This window comes from Panthera onca, chromosome C1 (assembly GCF_046562875.1).
Source record: "Panthera onca isolate mPanOnc1 chromosome C1, mPanOnc1 haplotype 2, whole genome shotgun sequence".
Taxonomy (NCBI): Eukaryota; Metazoa; Chordata; class Mammalia; order Carnivora; family Felidae; genus Panthera; species Panthera onca.
The window spans coordinates 135,225,364-135,251,156 of record NC_138346.1 but is presented as its reverse complement, the minus strand read 5'-3'; the positions used below and the strand labels follow the sequence as shown (position 1 = coordinate 135,251,156).

Sequence of the window (25,793 nt, the reverse complement as noted above, 5' to 3'; positions counted from 1 at the left end):
TCCTATGACATTAGTGATCTTTAAACTTTCCAGTTCACATACAGCCTAAGAGAATTTTGAAAAGGTTTGTGCTCCTCTTAAAAAAACTTTTTTACAGTTATTCTTTTTTGAGAGACAGAGAGGGACAGAGTATGAGTGGGGGAGGGGCAGAGAGAGAGGGAGACACAGAATCTGAAGCAGGCTCCAGGCTCTGAGCTGTCAGCACAGAACCCTACTCAGGGCTCGAACTCATGGATCGCAAGATCATGACCTGAGCTGAAGTAGGATGCTTAACAGACTGAGCCACCCAGGCACCCTGTGCCCCTCTTGCACATTGATGACAGCTGAAAATTTTTATTATGGTACTAATAATTGCAGAGGATGAAATTTTCTTCATGTTGTAAAAATTCTACTGAAAAAATAAACCTGCTATATTACTTTCTTAATAGTAATTAACATGATCTAAATACCATGGCAATTTACCACTCCAACCATCCACTTAAAAAGTAAATCATTAAGCTTTCTTTACAGATATTTATGTCATTCCCCCCTTTTTTTATGAATCTGAGCATTTTATTTTACTTTTTTCAATATATGAAATTTATTGTCAAATTGGTTTCCATACAACACCCAGTGCTCATCCCAAAAGGTGCCCTCCTTAATACTGAATCTGAGCATTTTATTGCATTTTATTTTATTTTTTATTTATTTATTTTTTTGTCATTTTCCCCCTTAAACTTATGCTTTCATTCCACTTCACCTATGGAATTTTATTCTAATATAATATATATTTATGCTTGAATATCTTTTATTGATGAACCTATTATGTTTTATTTCAACAAAAATATTTCTATAGATTAAGATTTAAAATTAAAAATATCTCCTGTAACCATGAGGCCCAAACATTTTCTGAAATGAGTCACCATTACAATTATTATTAATATACAGTTGATCAAAAGAAGTTTTACTATTTGATCTAAAGGTATACATAATTTTATTAGAAATACATCTCAATGAGATGGCTGTGAGGTGAATTAGGCTTTAAATTTTTCAAATTTTACCTTTTTTTCCTTTTATTTTAGGGCTTTTATTTTCTTTTACACTTAATGTATCTATTCATGAATAGTTATTGCTTTTTGCTAGAATGAGACGTTTGGTATCAATAAAACCTCTAGTTTTATTTTTGTAGTTGTATATCCTAAGAAGCCTTATTCATGTACATAAGTAGATAGCTCTGGAAGGAGGGCTTTTTGTTTGTTTAAATGAGAATTTTCTTAAACCCTTTCCATTGCTTCTGAGTTATATGCCCCAAATCACTCTGTAACCTTTCTTTAGTTTTTAAAAAAAATTTTTTTTAAGGTTTATTTATTTTTGAGAGAGACAGAGACAGAATGTGAGTGGGTTAGGGGCAGAGAGAGAGGGAGACACAGAAGCAGAAGCAGGCTCCAGGCTCTGAGCTGTCAGCACAGAGCCCAATGCAGGGCTCGAACTCACGAGCTGTGAGATCATGACCTGAGCCGAAGTCGGATGCTCAACCGACTGAATCACCCAGGTGCCCCCTTTCTTTAGTTCTAAAAATGATTTATTCCCTAACACTTTTTAATTTTATTTATTTTATTTTTTTAAGATTACTTATTTATTTTGAGAGAGAGAGAGAGAGTGAGAAAGAGAACACGAGTGGGGAAAAGGCAAAGAGGGAGAGAGAGAGAGAGAGAGAGAGAATCCCAAACGAGAGAGAGAGAATCCCAAACAAGCTCCGCACTATCAGCGTGGAGGCCGACATGGGGCTCGAACCTGTGAACCACGAGATCATGACCCGATCCAGAATCAAGAGTTGGACACTTACTTGACTGAGCCACCCAGGCATCCCACTCTGTAATCTTTCCATTAAAAATTGGAGATTTATCAGCGGACAACTTAATAAGGTCTCATACTTGGCCACTCCTTCCCACTACCTTTCTTTTAGGACCTTTTAAGTGAGACACTGAGATCTCAGAAGGTTCACCAAGATCTCCCAGATCTCATTGTCCTCTCAGCCTGAGTGCAGTTCTTATTACAGATGCTTCTCTGACTATCCAGTCAGTAGGTGGTCAGCAGGAAATAGATTATTAGACTGGCTACTCCAACATGCATCTAGACAGAGACATGGTGGCTTCTAGATGACTTGATGAGTGGAGGCCAAGCTCCAGGTGCTGTTTCTATAGTGGAATGACAGTCTTCATTCCTATCTTTAACCTGTAAATGTGGATATTATTAATATCTACATCACAGGATTGATTCAAGGGACATTTGAGATGATACAATTGAAACTTCTTGGGGAACTTAAAAATGCTACACAAATATTAGTTGATCCATGTTGACGGTATTAGAACATCATCTGTCCTAACCCTCTTGGTCAGATAAATTGGGTCTGCTTACACAGCATTATGCTAAGAAACATACAAAAATGCAGCTCACCCATTTGGACCTGCTGCTGCTTCTTGTTCTCTGGCCACTTGTTTCCCCAACAAGGATCTTGTTAATCTGCGACGCACCTTCTGACTTGCTTTGATGAGCATTTGTATGCTGAGAGGTACTTCTCTCAGTAGTCTTTCCTGAAGATAACATTTGGTGCTTTCTGTCTCATTCCACACGGGATTCAGTGCTGCACAAAAGGCAATTTTGTCTTCTGTCTTCTAACTTCTTTTTTCAAAAAATTTTTTAATGTTTATTATTTTTGAGAAAGAGAGAGACAGAGAACAAGTGGGGGAGGGGCAGAGAGAGAGGGAGACACAGAATGTGAAGCATGCTCCAGGCTCTGAGCTGTCAGCACAGAGCCCGATGGAGGGCTCAAACTCATGAACTGTAATATCATGACCTGAGCTGAAGTCAGATGCTTAACCAACTGAACCACCCAGGTGCCCCTTCTGTCTTCTGTCTTCTATCTTGTGTCTCCTATCTTCTATCTTCTATCTTCTACCTTCTATCTTCTATCTTCTTTCTTGGTCTCTTACAGGCTGGACTGATCACAGACAACAACCCCTCACCAGAGAAGGCAGACTGGATAAATATGTATACAAATGGAAGAAGAGAATTTAGGTAAATCAGCTTGTTGGTAAAAATGGTAGATAAGATTAAGACTTGTAGGAAGTTTAAGGAAAAGTGACTAGTGGGATTTAACAACTAGTTAAACTAACTAGTGGGATTTAACTAACAGTTGTGTGTAATTTTCTTCAGGTACTGGTAGTTTATTTTTCTTGAAATAAATATACAAATTAGCAATATTTCCATGGTGAAGAATTAGAAGAATCAAATAATTGTTAAGAGAGACTTTATTGTATCTTTTTCTATTTCTTCTTTCTTTTTTTAAAAAAAATGTTTTTTTAATGTTTGTTTATTTTTGAGAGAGAGAGAGACAGAGCACCAGCGGGGGTGGCGGGGAGAGGGGGGACAGGGAGAGAGAGAGAGAGAGAGAGAGAGAGAGAGAGAGAGAGAAAATCCAAAGCAGGCTCCAGGCTCTGAGCTGTCAGCACAGAGCCCAACATGGGGCTCAAACCCACCATGGTGAGATTGTGACCTGAGCCCAAGTCAGACGCTTAACCAACTGAACCACCCAGGCGCCCCTTTTCTTTCTTATTTCAATCTCATTTTGATGTACTGGCCCAAATTTCACCTCAGATTAACTCCATATAACATTTTTGCAGCAAATTCAGTTGTGTGATATTAAGCAGAAAATTCTTTTCCAGACTCCAGAGTCAATCAGTTTGCACCTTGAAGACAGGATTTGGTGACATTTAATACTGGATATCTTGATTAAAGGGTTGGGACAGGTTACTGAGTCAGTTACAGTTACCGTGTACCCACTGAAAGTGTGACACTTTAGTATTTATTAAGTATGGAGCACTTTATGGATCTGAAACTCTCCTCAAAAGTGAGACTTATTCACTGTAGAAAGAGTAGCCCCAACCATTCGTGGAAGAAGCTCCTAACTTTTATCTACTTACTCCAAGTCTAGTAAACCTTTTAACCTTTACTTGTAGTTGGGTCAGAGGGAGTAGTGCCATCCAGTCCCTCTAGGAATCAGCTAGGAATATAGAGAAGAATATGTTAGGAGACTAAACATAGTTAAATATAGGTAGTCCCAAATTAACTAGTACAGTGCTAAAACTCTTATGGATGCTCAGTTAATATTTGTTGTTGAGGCCAAACATCTTTGCTTTTCCAAAATCTCTTTGCAAATAGCACATGTGAGTTTGTCTGGGCTCTGAAGTTCAACTCATATTTCCTCTGCACAAAAGGAAATACATTCTGAGGTCTTTTGGGAGTACTTGTTGTCATAAGCTAATTTTTTTATATTTATAGTCCCCCTATAGCTTAACTTTTTCAAAAATCTATAGCTTTTATCTGGCTAAAATTAACAACTCAGGAAGCCACAGGTGTTGGTGAGGATGTGGAGAAAGGGGAACACTTTTGCACTGCTGGTGGGAATGCAAAGTGGTACAGCCACTCTGGAAAACAGTATGGAGGTTCATCAAAAAATTAAACATCGAGCTACCCTATGACCCAGCAATTATACTACTAGGTATTTATCCAAAGGATACAAAAATGCTGTTTCAAAGGGACACACGCACCCCAATGTTTATAGCAGCACTATCGACAATAACCAAAGTATGGAAAGAGCCCAATGTCCATAGATGGATGGATGGATAAAGAAGATGTGGTATACATATACAATGGAGTATTAGTTGGTGATCAAAAAGAATGAAATCTTGCCATTTGCAACAACGTGGATGGAACTAAAGTGTATTATGCTAAGCGAAATAAGTTAGAGAAAGAAATATCACAATTTCACTTATATGTGGAATTTAAGAAAGAAAACAGATGGGGGTGGGGTGCCTCGGTGGCTGAGTTGGTTGAGCGTCCAGCTTCAGCTCAGGTCCTGATTTCACAGCTCGTGAGTTCGAACCCTGCATCGGCCTCTGTGCTGACAGCTCAGAGCCTGGAGCCTCCTTCCGATTCTGTGTTTCCCTCTCTCTCTGCTCCTCCCCTGCTCACAGTCTCTCTCTCTCCCTGTCTCTCAAAAATAAATAAACATTTAAAAAATTTTAAAAAGAAACAAAAACAGATGAACATAAGAGAGGGGAAGAAAAAATAAAATAAAAACAAAGAGGGAGGCAAACCATAAGAGACTCTTATATACAGAGAACAAACTGAGAGTTGCAGGAGGGGTTACGGGTGGGGGGATGGGCTAAATGGGTGATGGGCATTAAGGAGGACACTTTTTGGGATGAGCACTGGGTGTTATATGTAAGTGATGAATCACTAAATTCTACTTCTGAAGCCATTATTTACACTGTATGGTAACTAATTTGGATTTAAATAAAATTTTAAAAATAAATTTAAAAAATCGCAGGGGGAGCCTGGGTGGCTCAGTTGGTTAAGTGTCCGACTTCGACTCAGGTCATGATCTCGTGGTCCATGAGTTCGAGCCCCGTGTCAGGCTCTGTGCTGACAGCTCAGAGCCTGGAGCCTGTTTCAGATGCTGTGTCTCCCTCTCTTTCTGCCCCTCCCCTGCTCACACTCTGTCTCTCTCTCTTCCTCAAAAATAAATAAACATTAAAAATTAAAAAAAAATCTATATCTGTTCTCCTTTGTTTTTTAAAAATATTTTTATTATGGTAAAACATATATCACATTAAATTTATCATTTTAACCATTTTAAGTGTATTACTTAGTGGCATTAATTATATTCACAATGTTGTGTTGCTTTTTTTTTCATGCTGAATTCCTAATGTAACTGTGACAAAGATGGATGAAGTATTAGCTGAAAAATAGTTGTTAGCTTAAAGGACAGACATGTCCTAATCCCAGAATACTTATTAGAGGACACAAATATATACAACATATGAATTGAGTGGATCCCGAATACGATCCCAAAGAGTCAGGAAAGCCCCATAGTTGTAGTGTAATATGCAGCATGAGATCTTCATTGGAATAGGATTATTTTATGTCAGGCCAACAAAAACTTGGCCTTGATGCATAATTAATGAACTGGGAAATGGATTAATGAGATTTCTCTCTAATTAATGTTTCCCTAATATTTGACGTGAAAGCAAAGCTGCATTAATTAGTAGAGTGGGTATTGTGTGTGTGTGTGTGTGTGTGTGTGTGTTAGTGTGCATGATTTTGTGTGGGTGTTGTGTGTCTGTGGGTGTAGCTTGACATACTTCATTTGCTGTGTTTTCCTCTCTTTGCTCTTGCCCTCCTTCCTTGTTTCCACCCCCTCATCACTCTTATTCTTCTCAGGACTGCCATTGTGTTTTTGTATGTGGATAAGGGGGAAGGACTGACAGCTTGAATTATTCCATTTTTAGATGAATATTTGAGTATATATGAATTAATCAATATTTTACAATCTAGGTAGTGAAAGCCCCTCCTTTCTCTTAGAGCAAAAAGAACATATGGTCTGTGTGTGCAGCTTAACTACCATTAATGTTAATTAAATCATGCAGGCAAAACCCCTTTCTTGATAACATGCTCTAGTGTACATCATTGTCAATTATACATCAACTCTTAATCATCTTGGGAAGCAGAAGCGGTAAATCCCCCTGCTGGGCCACAGCACCTCATGTAGGGATTATTGGCTGGCATTAGGATCTGAACTTAGAATCTTAATTCTTTATTTTCCTTCAAACTTATTCTACTATTGTTAATTAAGTCAAATATTCCCCCAGGAGGAGGTAAGCGAGTGTGTGTGTGTGTGTGTTTGTGCGTGTGTGTGTGTGTGTGTTTGCATATGGGATGGGCAAGAGATGAAGATAAAGGAATGGTGAAGTCTAAGAGGAAGGATATTTTTGCATTCATATTTGAGGGCTACAAAAATGTGTAGCTCCTTTTCCAAAATCTTGAATTTGAACATGGCTTTGCAGATATAAGATCTTCCATGAGCTGTATAGTTCTGATGGTTTTGTTTCTGGACATGAAATGCTACTATTGGAAGATTTCATTTCTTATGTGGCTAAATATTTCCTCATCCAAAAGATATTCGTGAAATCTATGATGCTGCTGCTGTTGTCAAGAAGTTCTCTAACTAGTGGCAGAGACTGACACCTTAACAGGTATTTGGAAATGTATGAGCGAGAGCCATTCAGTTTGCTAGAGCTTATGTTCCAGCTAGAGAGTGATGAAAGGTAAGACTGGAGGGCTGGGGAGAGGCCACACCACAGGAAACCCTGTGCTCCGTGTTGTACTAGCAGGATAAGAACTGCCGTCACCAACAAGGGTCTGAAATGCTAGGAGTGAAGTTCTCATTCCTGGAAGCAGTTGGTGCAAGCCTTCCACCCTCTGGTTCTAGCCAGAGCATTGAGTCTTCTGCTAGCAGCTTCTGCATCTGCTAGCCGACTATAGAAGAGACGGGGGAGTTAGGACTGGACCCATCTTGGGAAGGCACACATCACGTCTCCCAGTGATGATCATATGTCCCAATGTATGCCTGAATTCCCAGGGCAACAATTAATACTGTCGTCTTTCACTCTTAGCCATGTCCTGACTTGGACAGTAAGTCATATGACCGCCCTGGCTTCCCACATTCCACTGGCCAGAATTCAATCGCATAATCACACCCGACTCCAAGGGAGGCTGGGAAATCTATGCAATTGGAAGGAAAAGGCAATGGATTTTGGTGAATGCAAGGTCCTCTGTGCCACACATGTGAAGGAGGTTAAGCTCTGTTCTCCATATCTATTGCCTTTAAACCATCGCCACTTAAATTCTTGATATTCCTTTGAAAATTCTGGTTTATTTTAAAAATTCGATTGAAGTTTGAATCGTGCTCTATAATATATTTGTGTCTTTCTTAAAATAAAAATATTGTGGGGCGCCTGGGTGGCTTGGTCGGTTAAGCGTCCGACTTCGGCTCAGGTCATGATCTCACAGCCCGTGAGTTCGAGCCCCGCGTCGGGCTCTGTGCTGACAGCTCAGAGCCCGGAGCCTGTTTCAGATTCTGTGTCTCCCTCTCTCTCTGCCCCTCCCCTGTTCATGCTCTGTCTCTCTCTGTCTCAAAAATAAATAAACGTTAAAAAAAATTTAAAAAAAAATATTGTGCTTTCTTCTTTAAAAATCTTCACAAATAAATAATGCTCCAGGAATATTAGTTGTTATTTCCTCGACTCCTGGAAGAGCTGTATGAATACCCAATTTGAGACAGACACCACTGAGCAGTCTTAAGCAGAAGATGACCTGGCCACAGTTTCATTTAAAAAGACCACTCTGGGGCACCTGGGTGGCTGAGTCACTTAAGCATCTGACCTTGCCTCAGGTCATGATCTCATGGTTCATGACTTTAAGCCCCACGTAGGGCTCCACTCTCAGCTCAGAGCTTACATCGAATCCTCTGTCTCCCTCTCTCTCTGCCCCTTCCCTGCTCTCTCTCTCAAAAATAAATAAAACACCTTAAAATATTTTTTAAAAAAGACCACTCTGACAGCTGCATGGAGTGTAGATATTAGGAGGCAAAGAGAGGGAGGCCAATTTGGACTCTTCTAGTTATCTGAGAGAAAGATGACGAAGGATCTGAGTAGTGCTGGTAGGAATGTTAGGAGATTAAATCGGTAGGCCTAAATCAAAAATTAAGTTACTGATAAATTAGACTGTAAAAATTGAATGCTTCAGCAAAAATAATCATAAAATTAAGTTTAACAAGCAAAGAACAAACTGGGAAAAAATGGGTGACACATTTATAAATGATGATATCTTTAATATACAAAGAGGATTATGACTCACCAAGAGAAAGCATTCTACTAGAAAAAATAGACACAGCAATTTGTCAAAGAATATAAATGGTCTGCAAAATGTTAAAAACCTTACCAAAGATCAAAAAATAGAAATGAGAAGATGAGAGCTATTTTTCATTATCAGATTAGTAAAAGAAGGTCTCATAATACCATGTACAAGATATTAGTGTTAGTACTGTCAATAACAGTCAAAAATGAAAAAAATAATAATTTCCTTCAATGGAAAATTTGTTAAATAAATTATGATATATCCCCTCAATGGAATATTGTGCAACCACTAAAAATGATTGTATAACTCTATATTAATTGAAATAGGAAGACACTCATGACCCACTACTAAATGAAAACAAAAGATTATTGAACTCTGTATAATATGCCTCACTTTCTGTAAAATGTCTATATGAGTGTGCAGGAATGTGCATGGGTATATATATATAGAGAGAGAGATATCTGTAAGGCTTTTCAACAAAATATTAAAACAGTGCCTATTTCTAGAGAGTAGAGTTGGAGATGATTTTTACTTTTTCCTCTGTATCTTTCTATATTATTTTGAAATTTGAAAATAGACATAGATCATTTACAATGTTTAAGAAATAAAACTGAATTATTTAGGGGGAAAAATAGCAGGTCTTTTTGTCGTTCAGAATAAAAAATGAGATGAAGTTGAGGATTGGTCGTATGTGGAAAGTGAAAGAGAAGGGTTGGTCAAGGATGACTTCTGGCTCTCTCATCCTGGTAATTCTGTAGCACTGGCTAAAAGACAACCCTCCTGTCATTGCCTGCCCTTTCCCCCCATTGTCAATCCTTACCACTTTGCAACTTCTCATCTCAGATTCTGCCCCTCCTAATCCTGGTCTCACTGTTGGAGCCTCTGCAGGCTCGGCCTGATTTCAGAATGCCCTCTTCATCTACTTTCTTAACTGAGTGGCAGAACATTAGAGATGAGAGATGTCATTGGAAATGACTGGTCCAAATGTTAAATTGGCATAGGTTGCTTTGATGCCAACATGTACTGAGGGTCCCAGTCGAACGTCAGAGAAGATGGATGTGAGAACTACCAAGTTTAAGAGAGGCCCAGTACTGACTGGCTCTGTCTCATGGTGTTCAAAGTAGTAGTAAGGCCCATCGAAAGGGTAAGGATTCCCAGGGGTTTGCAAGGCTTGATGAGTGGTAGGGAAGCCCATTTTCACTTGGACTGACTACGCAGAAGAGGGGCAGGAGGTTGAATAGTGGAAGCAAAGGCTGGTCCTTGTTAACAGTTTGAGAGGAATTGCCACCATATCCTTTTTCTGTATTGCAGTTTTGCCTTACAAACAATTTTTTTCAAAGCCAGATTATGCAGAAACAAGCCTAAATGCTGTCTGTCTAAATGTAAATGTTAAACATAAGAACTCTTTACTGGTAAAGGAATTTGCAAGATTGAAGTCAGAGATGTGTTGGCTTCTCAAATTTTATTCTCTTTGCCATTTAAGGCTGACTCATCCCAGCCTTCAAGGGTCAGGGCATTTCTTAGTATGCGTTGAACTCATGCCAAACTATTGTTTCACACTGTTATTGTCTAAAAGACAACGTGTACTAGAAACGTGAAACAGGAAATGTCCATCTGAACTTATTACGGTAGAAGAAATTTTCCAGAGTCCATATGCTGATGTAATTATGCTCAGATTTTTTTTTTTTTTTTCAAAGCATTTGGTGACCAGATCTTTGGAACAATTGTCTTCGCTGTCATGGGCAGGGCATATAACTTATTATCTGTCTTGTAGAAGAGTACAGCCTGTAATTGGCACACTGTTTTTGAATTAGGTTTTAAGGAGTTCTTTTTTATTCGCCCAGTTTGTGTGGGTGTGGGAAGTGCATATATATTTGAATGTCCGAATCTCTATTTTCTTTGGAGAGTCCTTACTTTATTTTACACAGAATTTTTTTTTTCTCCATCTTCATAGTCGATGACACATACCCTACTCCCTTCTGTTCCAGTGCTGTACTTTGTACAATTTACAGTACAATTTCCTGGAAATAGCAGCAGGCAGCTTCAGTAGGCCCTGGCTGGCTGGTTCAGGGTTCTTGCAGTGCTCACAATGGACATTTCTCAACATCACTAATCTCTCTTCTTTTATTTTGGTCCCATTTTCATCAGCACCAATCCTGTGCTCTGAAATGAATTGAAATGCTGTACTCTTTGAAGGGACGAGGATTAAAGCTTAAACCAGGTCTAAGGATGAGGTGAGAGGAGGGCAGCCCACACAAATCTGGTAGTTTTTTTTCTCCTGAGAACTAAAAAAAAACAATCTGTACTCTCAGAAAAGAAAGGAAACAGTAAGTAGGAGCTTTTCCCCTACACTGTACATGGTACACTGTCTTTGGTGTAGAGCAAAGTGAAAGTCAACCCATTATTTATTTCTGTAGCACACTTATTTTTTTTTTATTTTTTTAACGTTTTTTTATTTATTTTTGAGAGAGAGAGACAGAGTGTGAGCGGGGGAAGGGCAGAGAGAGAGGGAGACACAGAATCTGAAGCAGGCTCCAGGCTCCGAGCTGACAGCACAGAGCCGGACGCGGGGCTCAAACCCATGAACCGTGAGATCATGACCTAAGCCGAAGTCGATGCTTAACCGATGCTTAACCGATGCCCAGGTGCCCCGATTTCTGTAGCATATTTAAATACAGTATTGGATTTATATAATCATTAAGAGGTAGAGATCATAACTCAGGTATGACTGCATCTTTTTTTTCCCTCTTTTCACTTAATTTCTTTCACTTAATTTCACTTAATAGCTTCATATTCTTGTTTTATTTTTTTTTTAATTTTTTTTTAACGTTTATTTAGCCGTTTATTGAGCCGAAGTCGGACGCTTAACCGACCGAGCCACCCAGGCGCCCCTCTTGTTTTATTTTTTAATGTTTATTTATTTTTGAGAGAGCGAGAGAGAGAGAGTGTGGAGATCTGAAGCAAGCTCTGCATTGACAGCAGAGAGCCCAATGCAGGGCTCGAACTCAAAACCTGTGAGATCATGACCTGAGCCAAAGTCAGACACTCAACCGACTGAGCCCCCCAGGCACCCTTAGAAATCCATTGACTAAAAAAAAAAAAAAGAAAGAAAAAAGAAATCCATTGACTTTTAATGTAACTTTTGAATAGGAAGCAGTTGAATATAAACAAGATCTTGAAATGAGATTATTTGGGATTAGCTAAGTATTGCTATATCTAACTTAAAAGCTTATTTTATTTTTATTTTTAATTTATTTTTATTTTTTAATTAAAAATTTCCTTAAAAATATTTATTCATTTTTGAGAGAGGGAGAGAGACAGAGCATGAGCAGGGCGCGGGGGAAGGGCAGAGAGAGAGGGAGACACAGAATCCGAAGCAGGCTCCAGGCTCTGAGCTGTCAGCACAGAGCCCAACGCAGGGCTCAGACCCACAAACTGCAAGATCATGACCTGAGCCGAAGTCAGATGCTTAACCGACTGGGCCACCCAGATGACCCTTTTAATTTATTTTTAAATTTAAATCGATGTTAGTTAACATAAACTGTAATAATAATTTCAGGAGTAGAATTTAGTGATCTATCACTCACATATAACACTCAGTGCTCATCCTAACAAGTGCCCTCCCTAACATATTCTTGTTTTATATCTGAGTCCATGATCTTTTTCATCCTGTATCCTATGTGTCTGACAAACTCCATTTTATCCCATTTTTCAGTTCTTTTTCTCCAGTTTTACAGAATCCCAGAAATCCTTTTCTCCAGTTAAAATACTATCATTAGTGGGTCACCTGGGTGGCTCAGTCAGTTGAGCATCCGACTTTGGCTCAGGTCATGATCTCATGGTTCATGAGTTCGAGCCCTGTGTTGGGCTCTGGTCTGACAGCTCAGAGCCTGGAGCCTGCTTTGGGTTCTGTGTCTCCCTCTCTCTCTACCCCTCCCCCACTTGTGTTCACTTTCTCTCTCTGTCTCTCAAAAATAAAAATAAACATTAAAAACATTTTAAAAAATACTATTATTAGTAGCATTATTTCTAATGTCATTTTGAACTTCTTTATTCCAGCAAACTCTGCAGGGTGAAACCTTAAGAGAAGCCATAGAGAATGAATGATTGGTATTCAGCCAAGCTTTGCCTATGTCTTTCCATGACCAAAAACAATTAGGTGAAAAGGGGGAAAATGCAATTGGCTATTGTTTTACCTGCCTGGTCCCAAACAATCCATATGAATATTTGGGATTTTTTTTTTTTTTTTTTTTTTTTTTGTACAGTGATGGTTGCATTTTCATTATGTAGCCATAGCAAAAGTTTTCAGTGAGAAAGTTTCATTTCAGAAACAAATGAGGTCAATGGCTTCTTGTTTTAGGAAGGGGGGTAGTGGGGACATTGGAGTAAGAGGAAGTCCTATGTCAGAGGGCTCTACACACACTTTCCTGAAATACGTCAGCTATGTGTAAATGCAATCTGTTATTTTAACTATTCATAATAGCTGTGTTTTGTCCTTTCTCCCATTAAATTATAAAATTGATGATATAAATATGGTGAATCTTTATTTTTCAAAGATTCCTCCCTACGTCTGTAATAGGCTGCATTTTATTCTTTCCAAAGGTCTCAAAAACTACCGGATTATTGTTAAAAAACAAACACGTTTTGGAAGACTACTGACCAGTAGCCAGAAGGAAGGTCCTGAGTCATCAAAGTGTTCTCCAGCTGGCAAAGGAGTATGAAAACCCCCTGGCCAGATCTGTCCTTGCTGGAGCATCGAGGTAAGTCAGGGAAAAACGTTCATGGTACCCGGCAAGAAATGAAATGGTAAACATCATGCAGTGCATGTCTGTGCCTCAAATCGAACCTTCATATTCAAAAGATACGGGAACTTCATTTTTCTTCTCCTTCCCCAGCTTGTGTATTTCAGTTTTGTATTGAAATGTTTGCTTGATTCATAAAATATTTAAGGACTATATAAAGAAGAAAGACTCAGGAATCAAAGGCAAGTGACCTAACACAACTTCCGTGAGGTCTATTCAGGAAAGCAGGCTTCATCAAAAGCCCGGTGTTAAGTTAGTCAGCACTGCTTTCTCACCAGGTTTTGACTTCCTACTGAGTGCAGTGAGTGAAAGAACCCTGAGCAGCAAACATTTAAGGATTTTGTCTGGGCAAACACTGATCGTAAGGTTTTGACCTCTAACGGTGTCAGGCATATTGCCTTGATAAATTGTAAAGTGAATTTTCGAAGATAAAACTGCAACTTAAATATTCACATAGTTATGAACTGTTTGCATATTTTCAGAGAAAAAAATAATGCCATTTATTTTTCAGAACAGAGTACGATTACGATACCAAAATCTACAAAATGTGAAAGAGTAAAGGAAAACTATCAGGTGAGAACCAATTATTTTTATTCCAGAGATATAGGTAAGAAATATGAATAGATATGTATATATACAGAAGGGTACATAAGAAACTAGAAACTGTGGTTGCCTTTGAGAAAAAGAATTGAGGGCCTAACAGTCAGAGATACTTTGCATAGTTTACAATGTTATAATATTGTAATTTCTTTCCTTGTACATATATAGCTTTTTTTTGAATTTTTTTAATGCTTATTTATTTTTGAGACAGAGAGACACAGCATGAGCAGGGAAGGGGCAGAGAGAGAGGGAGACACAGAATGTGAAGCAGGCTCCAGGCTCTGAGCTGTCAGCACAGAGACCGACGCAGGGCTCGAACCCACGAACTGCGAGATCATGACCTGAGCCGAAGTCGGACACTTAACCGACTGAGCCACCCAGGCGCCCCTATATAGCTTTTTTAGAAGAATGAGAAGTGCTTTACAAATGCAAAGATTTTCACTGTTAAGTCTTTATTTCCATAAAACTAAAAGTAAGTGCTTGGTCAATAGACTCTAGGCTGTAGCCATGATATCCCTTGATTTCGTTTACCTGATAACACTAGCCCATGTTTGTGAATTCTTAAAAACTCCCCAAATGATTTTACATACATTACCTAATTTGTAAGATCACCTTAGTATTTGTTACTATTTTTTAATGTTTGTTTGTTTATTTATTTATTTATTTATTTATTTATTTATTTATGTATTTATTTATTTAGAGAGAGGGGAGAAGGCATGGGAATGGGAGAGGTGCAGAAAGAGAGGGAGAGAGAGAATCCCAAGCAGGCTCCACACTGCGGAGCTCAGTCCCACAAACCTTGAGATCCTGACCTAAGCCAAAGTCAAGAGCCCAGTGCTTAATCAACCGAGCTGCCTAGGCTCCCCTATTTGTTACTATTTATTATTACTCAGCTCTTCTAGTTTTCTTCCCTTAATATGTGATTATAATATTGAATTGCAGTGTTTTTGTTCCCCTACACCACACAAAAAAAAATAGGATACTATTTTCAGAAGTTTCTAAGGAAGGTCTATTTGATACTTTGATACTTTCTTAAGTATTGGACCCAGGTGTAACAGAATTATAAAGCTCAGGCTTCCAGAACAGAGACATAACACTCAGGTGCTTATCTTGAGAGCCATATGGCGGTTCATCACAATTCAGTTTGATGTTACTTTTATCTTATCCCACTGAGCCCAAGACAGAGTGTTCAACAGCTCTGGGTAAATAAAAATATTAGTCAAAATTAAATGGAGGGTGTGGAAAGGGAGTAGGCCTATAGGGTATTGCAAAATTTTTCCCTTCCAAAACCCTTCTCTGCTGAGGGGTAAGTACGTACCACTGCTTTTCATCATGCAAATAGATGACCAGATAAGGAAAAAAGCTATTCTCTTTCCTTGTATGTGCTTTACTGGATTTATAGACATATGTCAGCCCTCCATTTTCATTAATGCTCATAGAACTGAATTTCTTTCCAAGTTATTTGATTTAGCAATATTGCTAAAACTGGTTATCAAGCCATTTTGTATTGAAAAGGGTTTCATGGATGGTGACTTGTGAGTTGGCTGACAGCTGAAATGATAAGCCCTGTTCAGTTCTGCCTCTTATATCTGCCAGAGATTAAGGATACTCTGACCAGGGGTGCCTGGGTGGTTCAGTCGGTTGAGCTTGTGACTCTTGATTTTGGCTCAGATCATGATCCTACCCAGGGTCATGGGATCAAGCCCTGTGTTGGACTCTGTGCTGAGTGTAGAGCCTGCTTGGGATTCTCTCTCTCTCTCTCTCTCTCTCTCTCTCTCTCTCTCCCTTTGCCCCTCTCCCCTGCTCATGTTCTCTCTTTCTAAAATAAAAATATAAAAAATAAATATCTTGACCAACGAAGAGGAAGACACATGTTTACCTTTCTGCATTCCTTCTTCTGTTAAAAAATACACATAGGTCCAAAATGGAGTCACTTGTGCTAAGCTCATGTCACCAAACCAAGACTTAATAATACTTTTCTTAATGACAGCTTCAATCTCTCCCAAGAGTGGAATCTTAGGCCAGTCAATCTGGAATGACCTAGTCAGCGCTAGTGAGGTAATCTGTCTAATAGACCCCTTTCTTCCCCAAGGAAGGTGACCTTGCCTAAAACAATCCACTCTTTGCTAGAAAGTTTCTTGTCCTGCCTCCTTCTGCCTATAAAAATCTTCTGTTTTGTCTAGTTCCTCAGAGTTTCTTTTTATTTGCTAGATGGTATGCCACCTCGTTCATGAATTGTTGAACAAAAACAGTAAGATCTTTAAAGTTTATTTGGTTAAATTTTGTTTTTTAACATTTCCAAGCTAGTTTTTAACCTCAGGAAAGAATCACTCTTATGTGGCTATTTAATATTTAATTGGCTACATAATGCAGCTGTGTAATAGCTAAAGGCCATGTTGCACAGTGGTTAAGGATGAAGGCTTGGAGTCAAACAAACCTAAATTCAAATTTCAACTGTGCCCCTTACCACACATGTGACCTTGGGAAAGTTAACATCTTTAATATCACTTTTCTTATTTGTGAACTACATTTTGTTGGAAGGAATAATTTTTTTTTTAATGTATAAAGTGCATAGCACAGGGCCTATAATACAAGGTGCATTCAGTAACAATTCAGTTCTTGTTATAATTAGTAAAAACTTTTTTTTTTTTTTTGAGAGAGAGAGAGAGAGAGAGAGAGAGAGTCCAAGCCAGGGAGGGGTAGAGGAGTGGGGTAGACAAAGGATCCGAAGCGGGCTCTGTGCTTACAGAAGAAAGCCCAACTCAGGGCTCGAATCCACAAATTGTGAGATCATGACCTGAGCCAAAGTTGGACGCTCAACCAACTGAGCCACCCAGGTGCCCCTAAAACTTTTTTTATAGTTAACAACCACAAAAAAATAGGACATTTACATAGAAACTGACTACTTGCTATCTCCAACTACTCCCCCTCCCTTGTCCTTGAACCCACTCCACTCCGGCAAACCACTGTTCTACTGACACTGCACTTAGCTCACCAATGACATTCACACCACTGTGCACAGGGACCAGTTTTCAAGCCTCATCTGAGCTGAGCAAACAGCAGCCTTTGAAAGAGTTCATCTTGCATTCCACTGACTCCTCTGTTCAGGGTTCAGTCCCCTGGCCCCTTCTCTATCCATAATCATTCCCCTGGTGACCTCTTTCAGTCTTGGAGCTTGAATAACATGTGTACACTGATGACCTTCCAAATATGTGCAGTCCCAACCTTGCTCCTGAACTCCAGACTTGTATATCCAACCAACTGCCTGCTCAACCTGTACCTGGATGTCGTAAATGTCATCTCAAACCCAGCAGGTCTAAAACCAAACTCCCTGGACTTCCCACAAATCTGTTGCTCTCACAGCCTCCCCTGTTTCAGTGAATGACAACTTCATGACGCAGGTGCTCACCTAAAAGCTTTGCAGTCATCCTTGACTCCTCTTCTCTTTTCTCACACCCACATGCAAACCATCAAGAAATCCTATTGACCCCCACCTGCAAAATCAATCCAGAATTAATAATTTCTCAAGACTGTCTCCTCTGTCTCTCTGGCCTCCCTGACATTCATTTTGATTATTGTTGGAAATTCCTAACCAGTTGTCTTGCTTCCGCAGTTGCACCTCCAGACTGCTCTCAAAGAGCAGCCAACATGATTCAACTATAATGTAATCCATATCCTGTCACTCCTCACAACTCTCTCACCGCTGGGGTGCCTGGGTGGCTCCGTCAGTTGAACATCCGACTTAGGCTCGGGTCATGATCTCACCGTTCCTGAGTTCCAGCCCCACAATGGGCTCTTTGCTGTCGGCACAGAGCCCGCTTCGGATCCTCTGTCCCCCTCCCTCTCTCTGCCCCATCCCTGCTGGTTCTCCCTTTCTCTCTCTTTCTCTCTCTCTCTCAATAAACAAATAAATTAATTAAAAAAACTCTCCCATGGCTTCTGAGCTCACATAAACACCAGACAGGCCTGGCACAACCTGGCCTAATCCCCTGTACCCTCTGCATTGCCCACTCCGCTCCAGCCACACTGCCCTTCTTGTTTCTCCTTGAGCATGCTAGACTCACTCTCACGGCAGGGTTTTTGCACCTGTTTCCCTCCCCAGGATGGCCTCCCACGGATATCCACTCATCAGTCTCTTCTCTTCTTCTAGTCTGTTCAAATGCGCTTTGTCGGTGTGGTAATTCTGACCAACATATTTAAATTTACAGTCTCCGTTTGCTTTGTACCTTTGTTCTTGCTTTAGTTTTCTTCATAGTACTTTCACATATTTTACTTCTTTCTTTTATTTATTTCTCTCTTCTCCACATAAATGTAGTCCATGACGTCCGGCATGGTTGGCCGACTGGTGCACTCCTGTATCCTTGCCAATGCACATACTCACCAGGTACTTCCATAAGAAGACTAAATCACTACTTTGTAAGTATTTGTTTGAGAGAATCCGCTTGAGAAAATACATTTCCTGCCATATATGGTATGAAAGCCTACTGTGCAGAGTCAGGAATCTGGATTCTGATTTTGACTGGGCCTCCCATGAACTGGACCTTAGAAGAGGTTCCACCTCTGAGCCTTGTTTTCCTAATCTTTAAAACCTATCTCTCAGAGCTATTACAGTGTTGAAATATAAGGTTATTTCAGGGAGTTCAGTCCCATGTTTGCACAAAGAAGGAATTTAATCACCCCTTTTACAAGCCACCCCCCCCACCCCGCCGCTGCCCCACAGCCCATATACTCCCAATTAAGGTTTTATACCAACCTTACCTTAAGAACATTAGGTTCCACTTGAAACATTTTTTTTTAATTGTCACTGAAATAAATTCCCAATTAGGTGAAAATTTTACCTAAAAGATGGGAGGCAATAAAGAGGCTCTAACAGAATCAGGGTTCATCATCTTTTAGTGTGTAAGTAAACGAAATGGGAGAGGGGCCTTACACGCCTTCCTTCTGTCCTTGCATTCAGATTAGAGTTTGAGGTGAGAAACAAGAAATGAAACAGACTTTGCATTTTTTTTTTATGTTTGGCCAAGCTCCTCTAGTTTACATAGTCATAATTCAAATGATCATCTTTGAAGTTTTCCTATTCAATGCCCTAACTTTGTCCCAACCAGGAAAAATCAGTAGCTGTTGTTTTGAATTTTGTATTTGTAAATACATTGCAATGAAGGAACCACGGAATGCCCAAAATCTTTTAAGTATTTTAAAGGTACATCTGTTAAACTTTTATAGGTTTGTGAGATTTTTAAAACATACTTTTTGTATCCAATAAGCTGAGAAGGCAAGAAAGTAAAACCATACTGTTCAGACTCTTCCTGATTTTCTTTTCTAACAACTCTCCTCAAGATTTTTCTTATGTTCTGGTCAATTTGAGTAGATGCTCAATGGACACTTTTGATTGATTAATGTATAACAAACTCTTGACCAGGTCCTGGATTTGCATCATTTAGTAAAACCCACCTTGGAAAATAGTGCCAATAATTTATGCAGATTATATTGGGAAAAAAAAGGAATGTTAAAAATATTAAAGAAAACAAACTTTAGAAATGACTCTTTCACACACAAATATTTCACATGTTGAGATATTCCAGGCTCGTGTTAAGAGGATTCTAGTTCTGGATCTGTTTTCCATACGCTTCAGTTCCAGGTGACATGTTCAGCATAAGCTCTTGCCTGGTCTGGCTCATGTTGCTTCATACATCTCTCCTGAGCTTGGATCTTCATCCTGTTTGCTCTTCCTGCCCTTTTACCATCCAGTTTGCAATCCTGATAAAGCTTTCTTGTATTTGTGCTCTTACTCAAGTTTGTATATATGATGCTATCTCACTCCTGGTCTATATAGTATATCATATATGTATATATATATATATATGATATATATATATATATATGAAATATATATATATATGAGATATATATATATGAGATATATATATATGAGATATATATATGAGATATATATATATATGAGATATATATATGAGATATATATATATATGAGATATATATATATGAGATATATATATATGAGATATATATATATATGAGATATATATATATGAGATATATATATATATGAGATATATATATATGAGATATATATATATATGAGAGGGAGAGGGAGAGAATTTTCTTTCCAACAAGGAACTCTTGAAGGTTTCAGGCATGGAGTGAATGAGACATTCACCTATATGGTAGGGTAGGAGAGAGCCTGGCTGGGGCCAGAGAGACCAACTGAACAGTAAGAAAGTATAAAAACTTTGAACTATGGCATAGACCTGCAAGAAATAGTTGAGTGTTTAAATGAAGACATTGTTGTTTAAAACTGTATTGTTTGCAATATTTTTCATTCTATCAGTAGGGGAATTGAGTAGACCAGACAATAATGTTTTCATTTTTAACTTTGCAACACAGCAATAGGAAGTCTCTGACAGTGTGTAACACAGCAATCAAGTAAGAAAACTTGAAAGCAGTCTCTCAAAGTTCATCACCAGGCAATATCTTTTCCCCAACCTCTCTCAAAGCTCTCTGGAACAATAATACAATAATTTTTTTTGTTTCATTGGTACTTATGAGCCAATTTATAAATTCTCTCCATCAAAGATATTTGCAAATGACATATCAGATAGAGTTACTATCCAAAATCTATAAAGTACTTATCAAACTCAACACCCAAAAAAACCCAAATAATCCAGTGAAGAAATGGCCAAAAGACATGAATAGACACTTTTCCAAAGAAGACATCCAGATGGCTAACAGACACATGAAAAAATGCTCAACATCACTCATCATTAGGGAAATACAAATCAAAACCACAATAAGATACCACCTCACAACAGTCAGAATGGCTAAAATTAACAACTCAGGCAACAACAGATGTTGACGAGGATGTAGAGAAAGAGTATCTCTTTTGCACTGCTGGTGGGAATGCAAACTGGTGCAGCCACTCTGGAAAACAGTATGGAGTTTCCTCAAAAAGTTAAAAATGGAACTACCCTATGACCCAGCAACTGCATTACTAGGTATTTATCCAAAGGATACAAGTATGCTGTTCCAAAAGGGCATATGCACCCTAATGTTTATAGCAGTGCTATCAACAATAGCCAAATTATGGAAAGAGCCTAAATGTCCATCATCAGCTGATGAATGGATAAAGAAGATGTGGTACACACACACACACACACACACACACACACACACACGCACACACACTGGAGTATTACTTGGCAATCATAAAGAATGAAATCTTGCCATTTGCAACAATGTGGATGGAACTAGAAGGTTTTATGCTAAACAAAATTAGTCAGAGAAAGACAAATATCATATGACTTCACTCATGTGGAATTAAAGATACAAAACAGATGAACATAAGGGAAGGGAAGCAAAAATAATATAAAAAAAGGGAGGGGGACAAAACATAAAACTCTTAAATACAGAGAAAAACTGAGGGTTGCTGGAAGGGGTTGAAGGTGGAGGGATGGGCTAAATGAGTAAGGGGCATTAAGGAAGGCACTTGCTGGGATGAGCACCGGGTATTATACATGGGGGATGGATCACTGGAATCTGTTCCTGAAATTGTTATTGCACTAACGATTATGATAACTAACTTAAATGTAGATTTTTTAAAAAAGCATTATGGAATCTACAAAAAAGTTACAGATGATTGAACAGAAGAACAAATGATTGTATTTCTATACATTTGCAATAAACAATGGGAAATTTAAAAATTCAATAAATAAATTCTCTCCACCAATGCGTCTGCCCCCTGCCGGCCTGGGTCGGCTACCGTCCCTATACATTCCCATAGTACTCTGTTTTTATCTCTATCCTAGGACATATGATGCCATTTTCCGAGTCCACAGTCTTTATCTGCAGTTCTGAAAAACAAAGTTTATTTTATGATTCGTGCCAAACCTTACTTGGCAGCAAAACCTGACCTGAACTGGCAAGAAGCTATTTATGTTATGTTTTACTCCAGAAATGTTACAGTATATGCTTGTGGAAGGCTGCCCTAGGCTCTGTCATGGGTGTTACATATTAAATGTTATATATTTTTTTACTTTTCTAAAAATCCATGAAGAGTGTTGGTTCTGAAACACTGGTGGCCCAAGTGCTTTGGATCGAGACCAGTGGAGCTGCACTGTCGCCTGATTGCTAGTCTGTGTCCCCCCCAGAGTGTGAAGCCTCGGTTCCTTATACCTGCCTGGTGTCTAGTGGGTCCCAACAAATATAAATAAAAAAGTCCGTGAATATTTGCTCTCAATTTAACGTATTTAAATTTATCGACTTTCTTCTATTCATATTTTTTAAATGTTAACTACTTTGAGAAAGAAGAGTTAGGGCTGGGGCTCCTGGCTGGCTCAGTTGGTATAGCATGTGACTCTCGATCTCAGGGTTGTGAATTTGAGCCCCACGTGGAGCACAGAGGTTCCTTAAAGGAAAAATAAAAAGGGCAAACAGTCCTTTTTGAAAAAAATTTTTTAAGTGAAAACACAAATATTTGGCCAGATTGAAAAATCCACAACAGAACCAAGAATAATATCATGTTTCCTGGTGTTTAGATTTGTGTTTTCTTATGTAGATAAGACTAATATTATAAAGGCCAGATAACTCAAAGGCCAAGGGAAACAACTTTCTTTAAAATGCTATTGAAATCTTACTAGCTAAAAAGCTAAAAAAATTATCATAATGTAGGCAAGGATATAGTGAAACGGGCATTCTCAAACGATGCAAGTAGGAGTATGGATTGTTAGAGTGTATCTAGAAAGCCCGTTACAATACGGATCAAGAAGGTTAAAAAATTTACATCTGCAGTAAATAATAGAATATTTAGCACATATTACCTAAGAAACATTTATATTCTTGAGGCATATCAGTTTGGTTATTTCTTTAGGAGATTCCAGCAGATAAGCTGCATCTCTGAAAGTAGCCAATATTTAGTTTTATAAGGACTGCTATGTTAATATTTTTATATGGAATGTTTTTAAAGCTTTCTTTTGTTCAAACACCTTTTTAAAATGTTACAGCTCCTATTCTGTATTGTTTAAACATGTGTAAGTACATGACAAGGTAATTTAAAAATTTCTCATACGCGGGGCACCTGGGTGGTTCGGTCGGTTGAGCATCTGACTCTTGATTTTGGCTCAGGTCATGATCCCAGGGTCGTGGGATCAAGCCCCGTTTTGGGCTCCACGGTAAGCTTAACATTCTGTCTCTCTTCTTCTGCCCCTCTTTTCTGGAGCGTGCTCTCTCTCTCTCAAATTAAAAAAAAAAAAGTCTCTCATATGTAGTGTGTTTTGTTGGTTTCGGTTAATAATTCTATACTCTATTACAATGCATAGTAATTTTTTTCCTTTTTTTTTCACTTAACCCCAAATTCATAGTAATTTCGAACACCCTATCAAAACAGTGTGGGCAGTGCATAGTAACCTGCACGTTGTATTAAATAAAGCTCTTAGGGAAAAACAAGAGCTACTGTATGTTGACTAAATAGGAATTTTCATATGGGAATTTGAGACTTCCACAAACATTGGAAGGGTTGGGAGATTAAAGATCCAGGAAGCTGTTGCCACTAATCTCAGCTTGCATTGCACAGGTAGTTGGCTCCCCGAACTTTCTTGGGAGCCTCCATTTCCCTCAGTCTCCAGGAAGCTCTACCAGCTATATAAGCTTGCAGCATTACAACAGATCATTCTCAAGCAGCTACCAGTAGCCATCTCCATTGTCTATGGAACCAAAGACGGTAATTTGCTGGAATTCATCCATAAGCTGCCGTGAACCTCTTGTCTATTGTCAGCCCACATGTCTATCTGTCACTGCCCTGCTTGAATAATAGCTTCTACTCCTTCCCTTTCCAATGTCACATAAGTGCCTGTTCCTGGCAGACTCTGACCTGGAACCAACTGGGGAGGAGGATTCTGGGAACTATGGTTCTGTTTTTCTTCTGAAATGCATGGATCATAAATGGGAAAGCAGTGATGCCAAGTTGACAGTAAATGATCGCGTTTGTTTCAGTGTCGATGACAACTAGATGGTATTTTTCTTTGCTGATTTTCCATCCTATTAGTATTCTTTCAGTCCAACTCACTATGTTATTAGTTGACCAAGACCCAGAAATCTCTCAGCAAGCAAGTAGCAGAAGTACAATTGAATTCATCTTTTATATACCATTCTGTCCATTAAAAATTATTGCTCCTTGGTTCTCCATTCCAAAATGTCTGATGCACATGAAGCTGAAGTAACACATTTTAAAATGACCATTACCCTTTTTGTGTAAGATAAAATACAATTAAGGAAATGAGGTTTTCACTGACATGTTTTCTAGAAGGGACTTTGTACCTAGCACTTCTATTTGGGAAAAATCTCTAACATTCTTCATCAACAATAGGGAGGATAAAAATTTGGCAAGATTTTAATTTGAATTTATAGCCTCCATGTACTCAAATTAAACTTAGTCATATACTTAAAAAATTTATAAGTGTATTTTGAATATTTGATGTTTCTCTAATTTTTTCAACTTTTCTTTATACATGTTTCATTTGGGCTCAGAGATAACTTATGTATATTATGCATGAGTTTGTAGCTTTTTCCATATTTTGAGAAAATTTTAAGGGAATAAAATTTTGCTTCATAAAACATCCTGTCAAGATGTAAATAATACCACATAGGACATTTTGATAAAACACTCATGGCCTAAATTCAATAAAATAATAAAAATTTTATTAAAGATAGAATGCCAGTACAAAAGTACTATTATAAATATTTTAATTATTGTATAATATATTATTCTGCCTTGCACTGTAATTCAAAATTTTATACATATTTGTTGGCTCAAAGAGATATCTAATTCATCCTCTCCTGACATTCAGTTTATTGAATATGATGTCCTTTTATTTCATCTGATACATTTTCATTGGATGTTAACTTATTTAATTATTTTTATTCTAGTTACAAGTTACTCATAATTATGTCCAAAAACAAGTTTTTCACAATCATCCTAAATACACATTTATGCTTCAAATGACACTGAAGTAAGGCATTAATCAGCAAGGCAGTCCAGGAAAATCAATCTAGCGGGACAGAATAAAATGAGCTAGAAGACAATAGTCATAAGACAGAGATATATTGGCTATAAGTCTATTGCCATTATCTAAACAGGAGTTAATGAGGTCCTCAACTAGGAAAGAGATTGAAGAAATGAAAAGAAAAAACAATTGCAAGATGTAACAAGGAGGCAGAATTGACAGGTCTTGGTAACTGGCTGAATGTAATAAGCAAGAGAAACTATCAAAGATTATGCTTAGATATTTTTACATGGAAGATAATATAGGTGTGAGAGAAAGAGATGCTGAAATGGTAATGGGGGGTATGGCCAAGGCCAAAGGCAGCCTTTTGGGGAGTACCTAGCCTTGAAGACTGTGTGGGATGGTGATATGAAAGGAAGGAGAAAGATTGAAGAGAAGAAAAAGAATAGTTTCATAAAATCTATAGGCAAGAATTTAGGGAGATAGAGGGAAGCAATAGTCAATGCTGCAGAAAAGGCTGGATTTTGGAAGTAGGAAATCTTTTGTGACCTTTAAGCGCATGGAGTTCCATAAAGGAGTAATAACAGAAACTAAATTTAAAAGGATTTAAGGAATGAGTCAGGGATAAGAAAATATG

At 38.4% G+C, this 25,793-nt stretch overlaps 1 long non-coding RNA gene across 3 annotated transcripts in view; it reads left to right on the top strand.

Moving 5' to 3' along the window:
• Window positions 1–25,793, top strand: part of LOC132671832 (uncharacterized) — a 197,899-nt gene that overhangs the window by 129,008 nt on the left and 43,098 nt on the right. For 2 of the 3 annotated variants that reach the window (XR_009607272.2, XR_009607270.2), the window contains exons 3-5: window positions 13,342–13,499; window positions 14,053–14,114; window positions 18,457–18,557. This is a non-coding gene — a long non-coding RNA (uncharacterized LOC132671832). Of the gene's footprint in view, window positions 1–13,341; window positions 13,500–14,052; window positions 14,115–18,456; window positions 18,558–21,964; window positions 24,798–25,793 lie in introns of those variants that run through there. The other variant, XR_009607273.3, reaches the window with a different exon arrangement.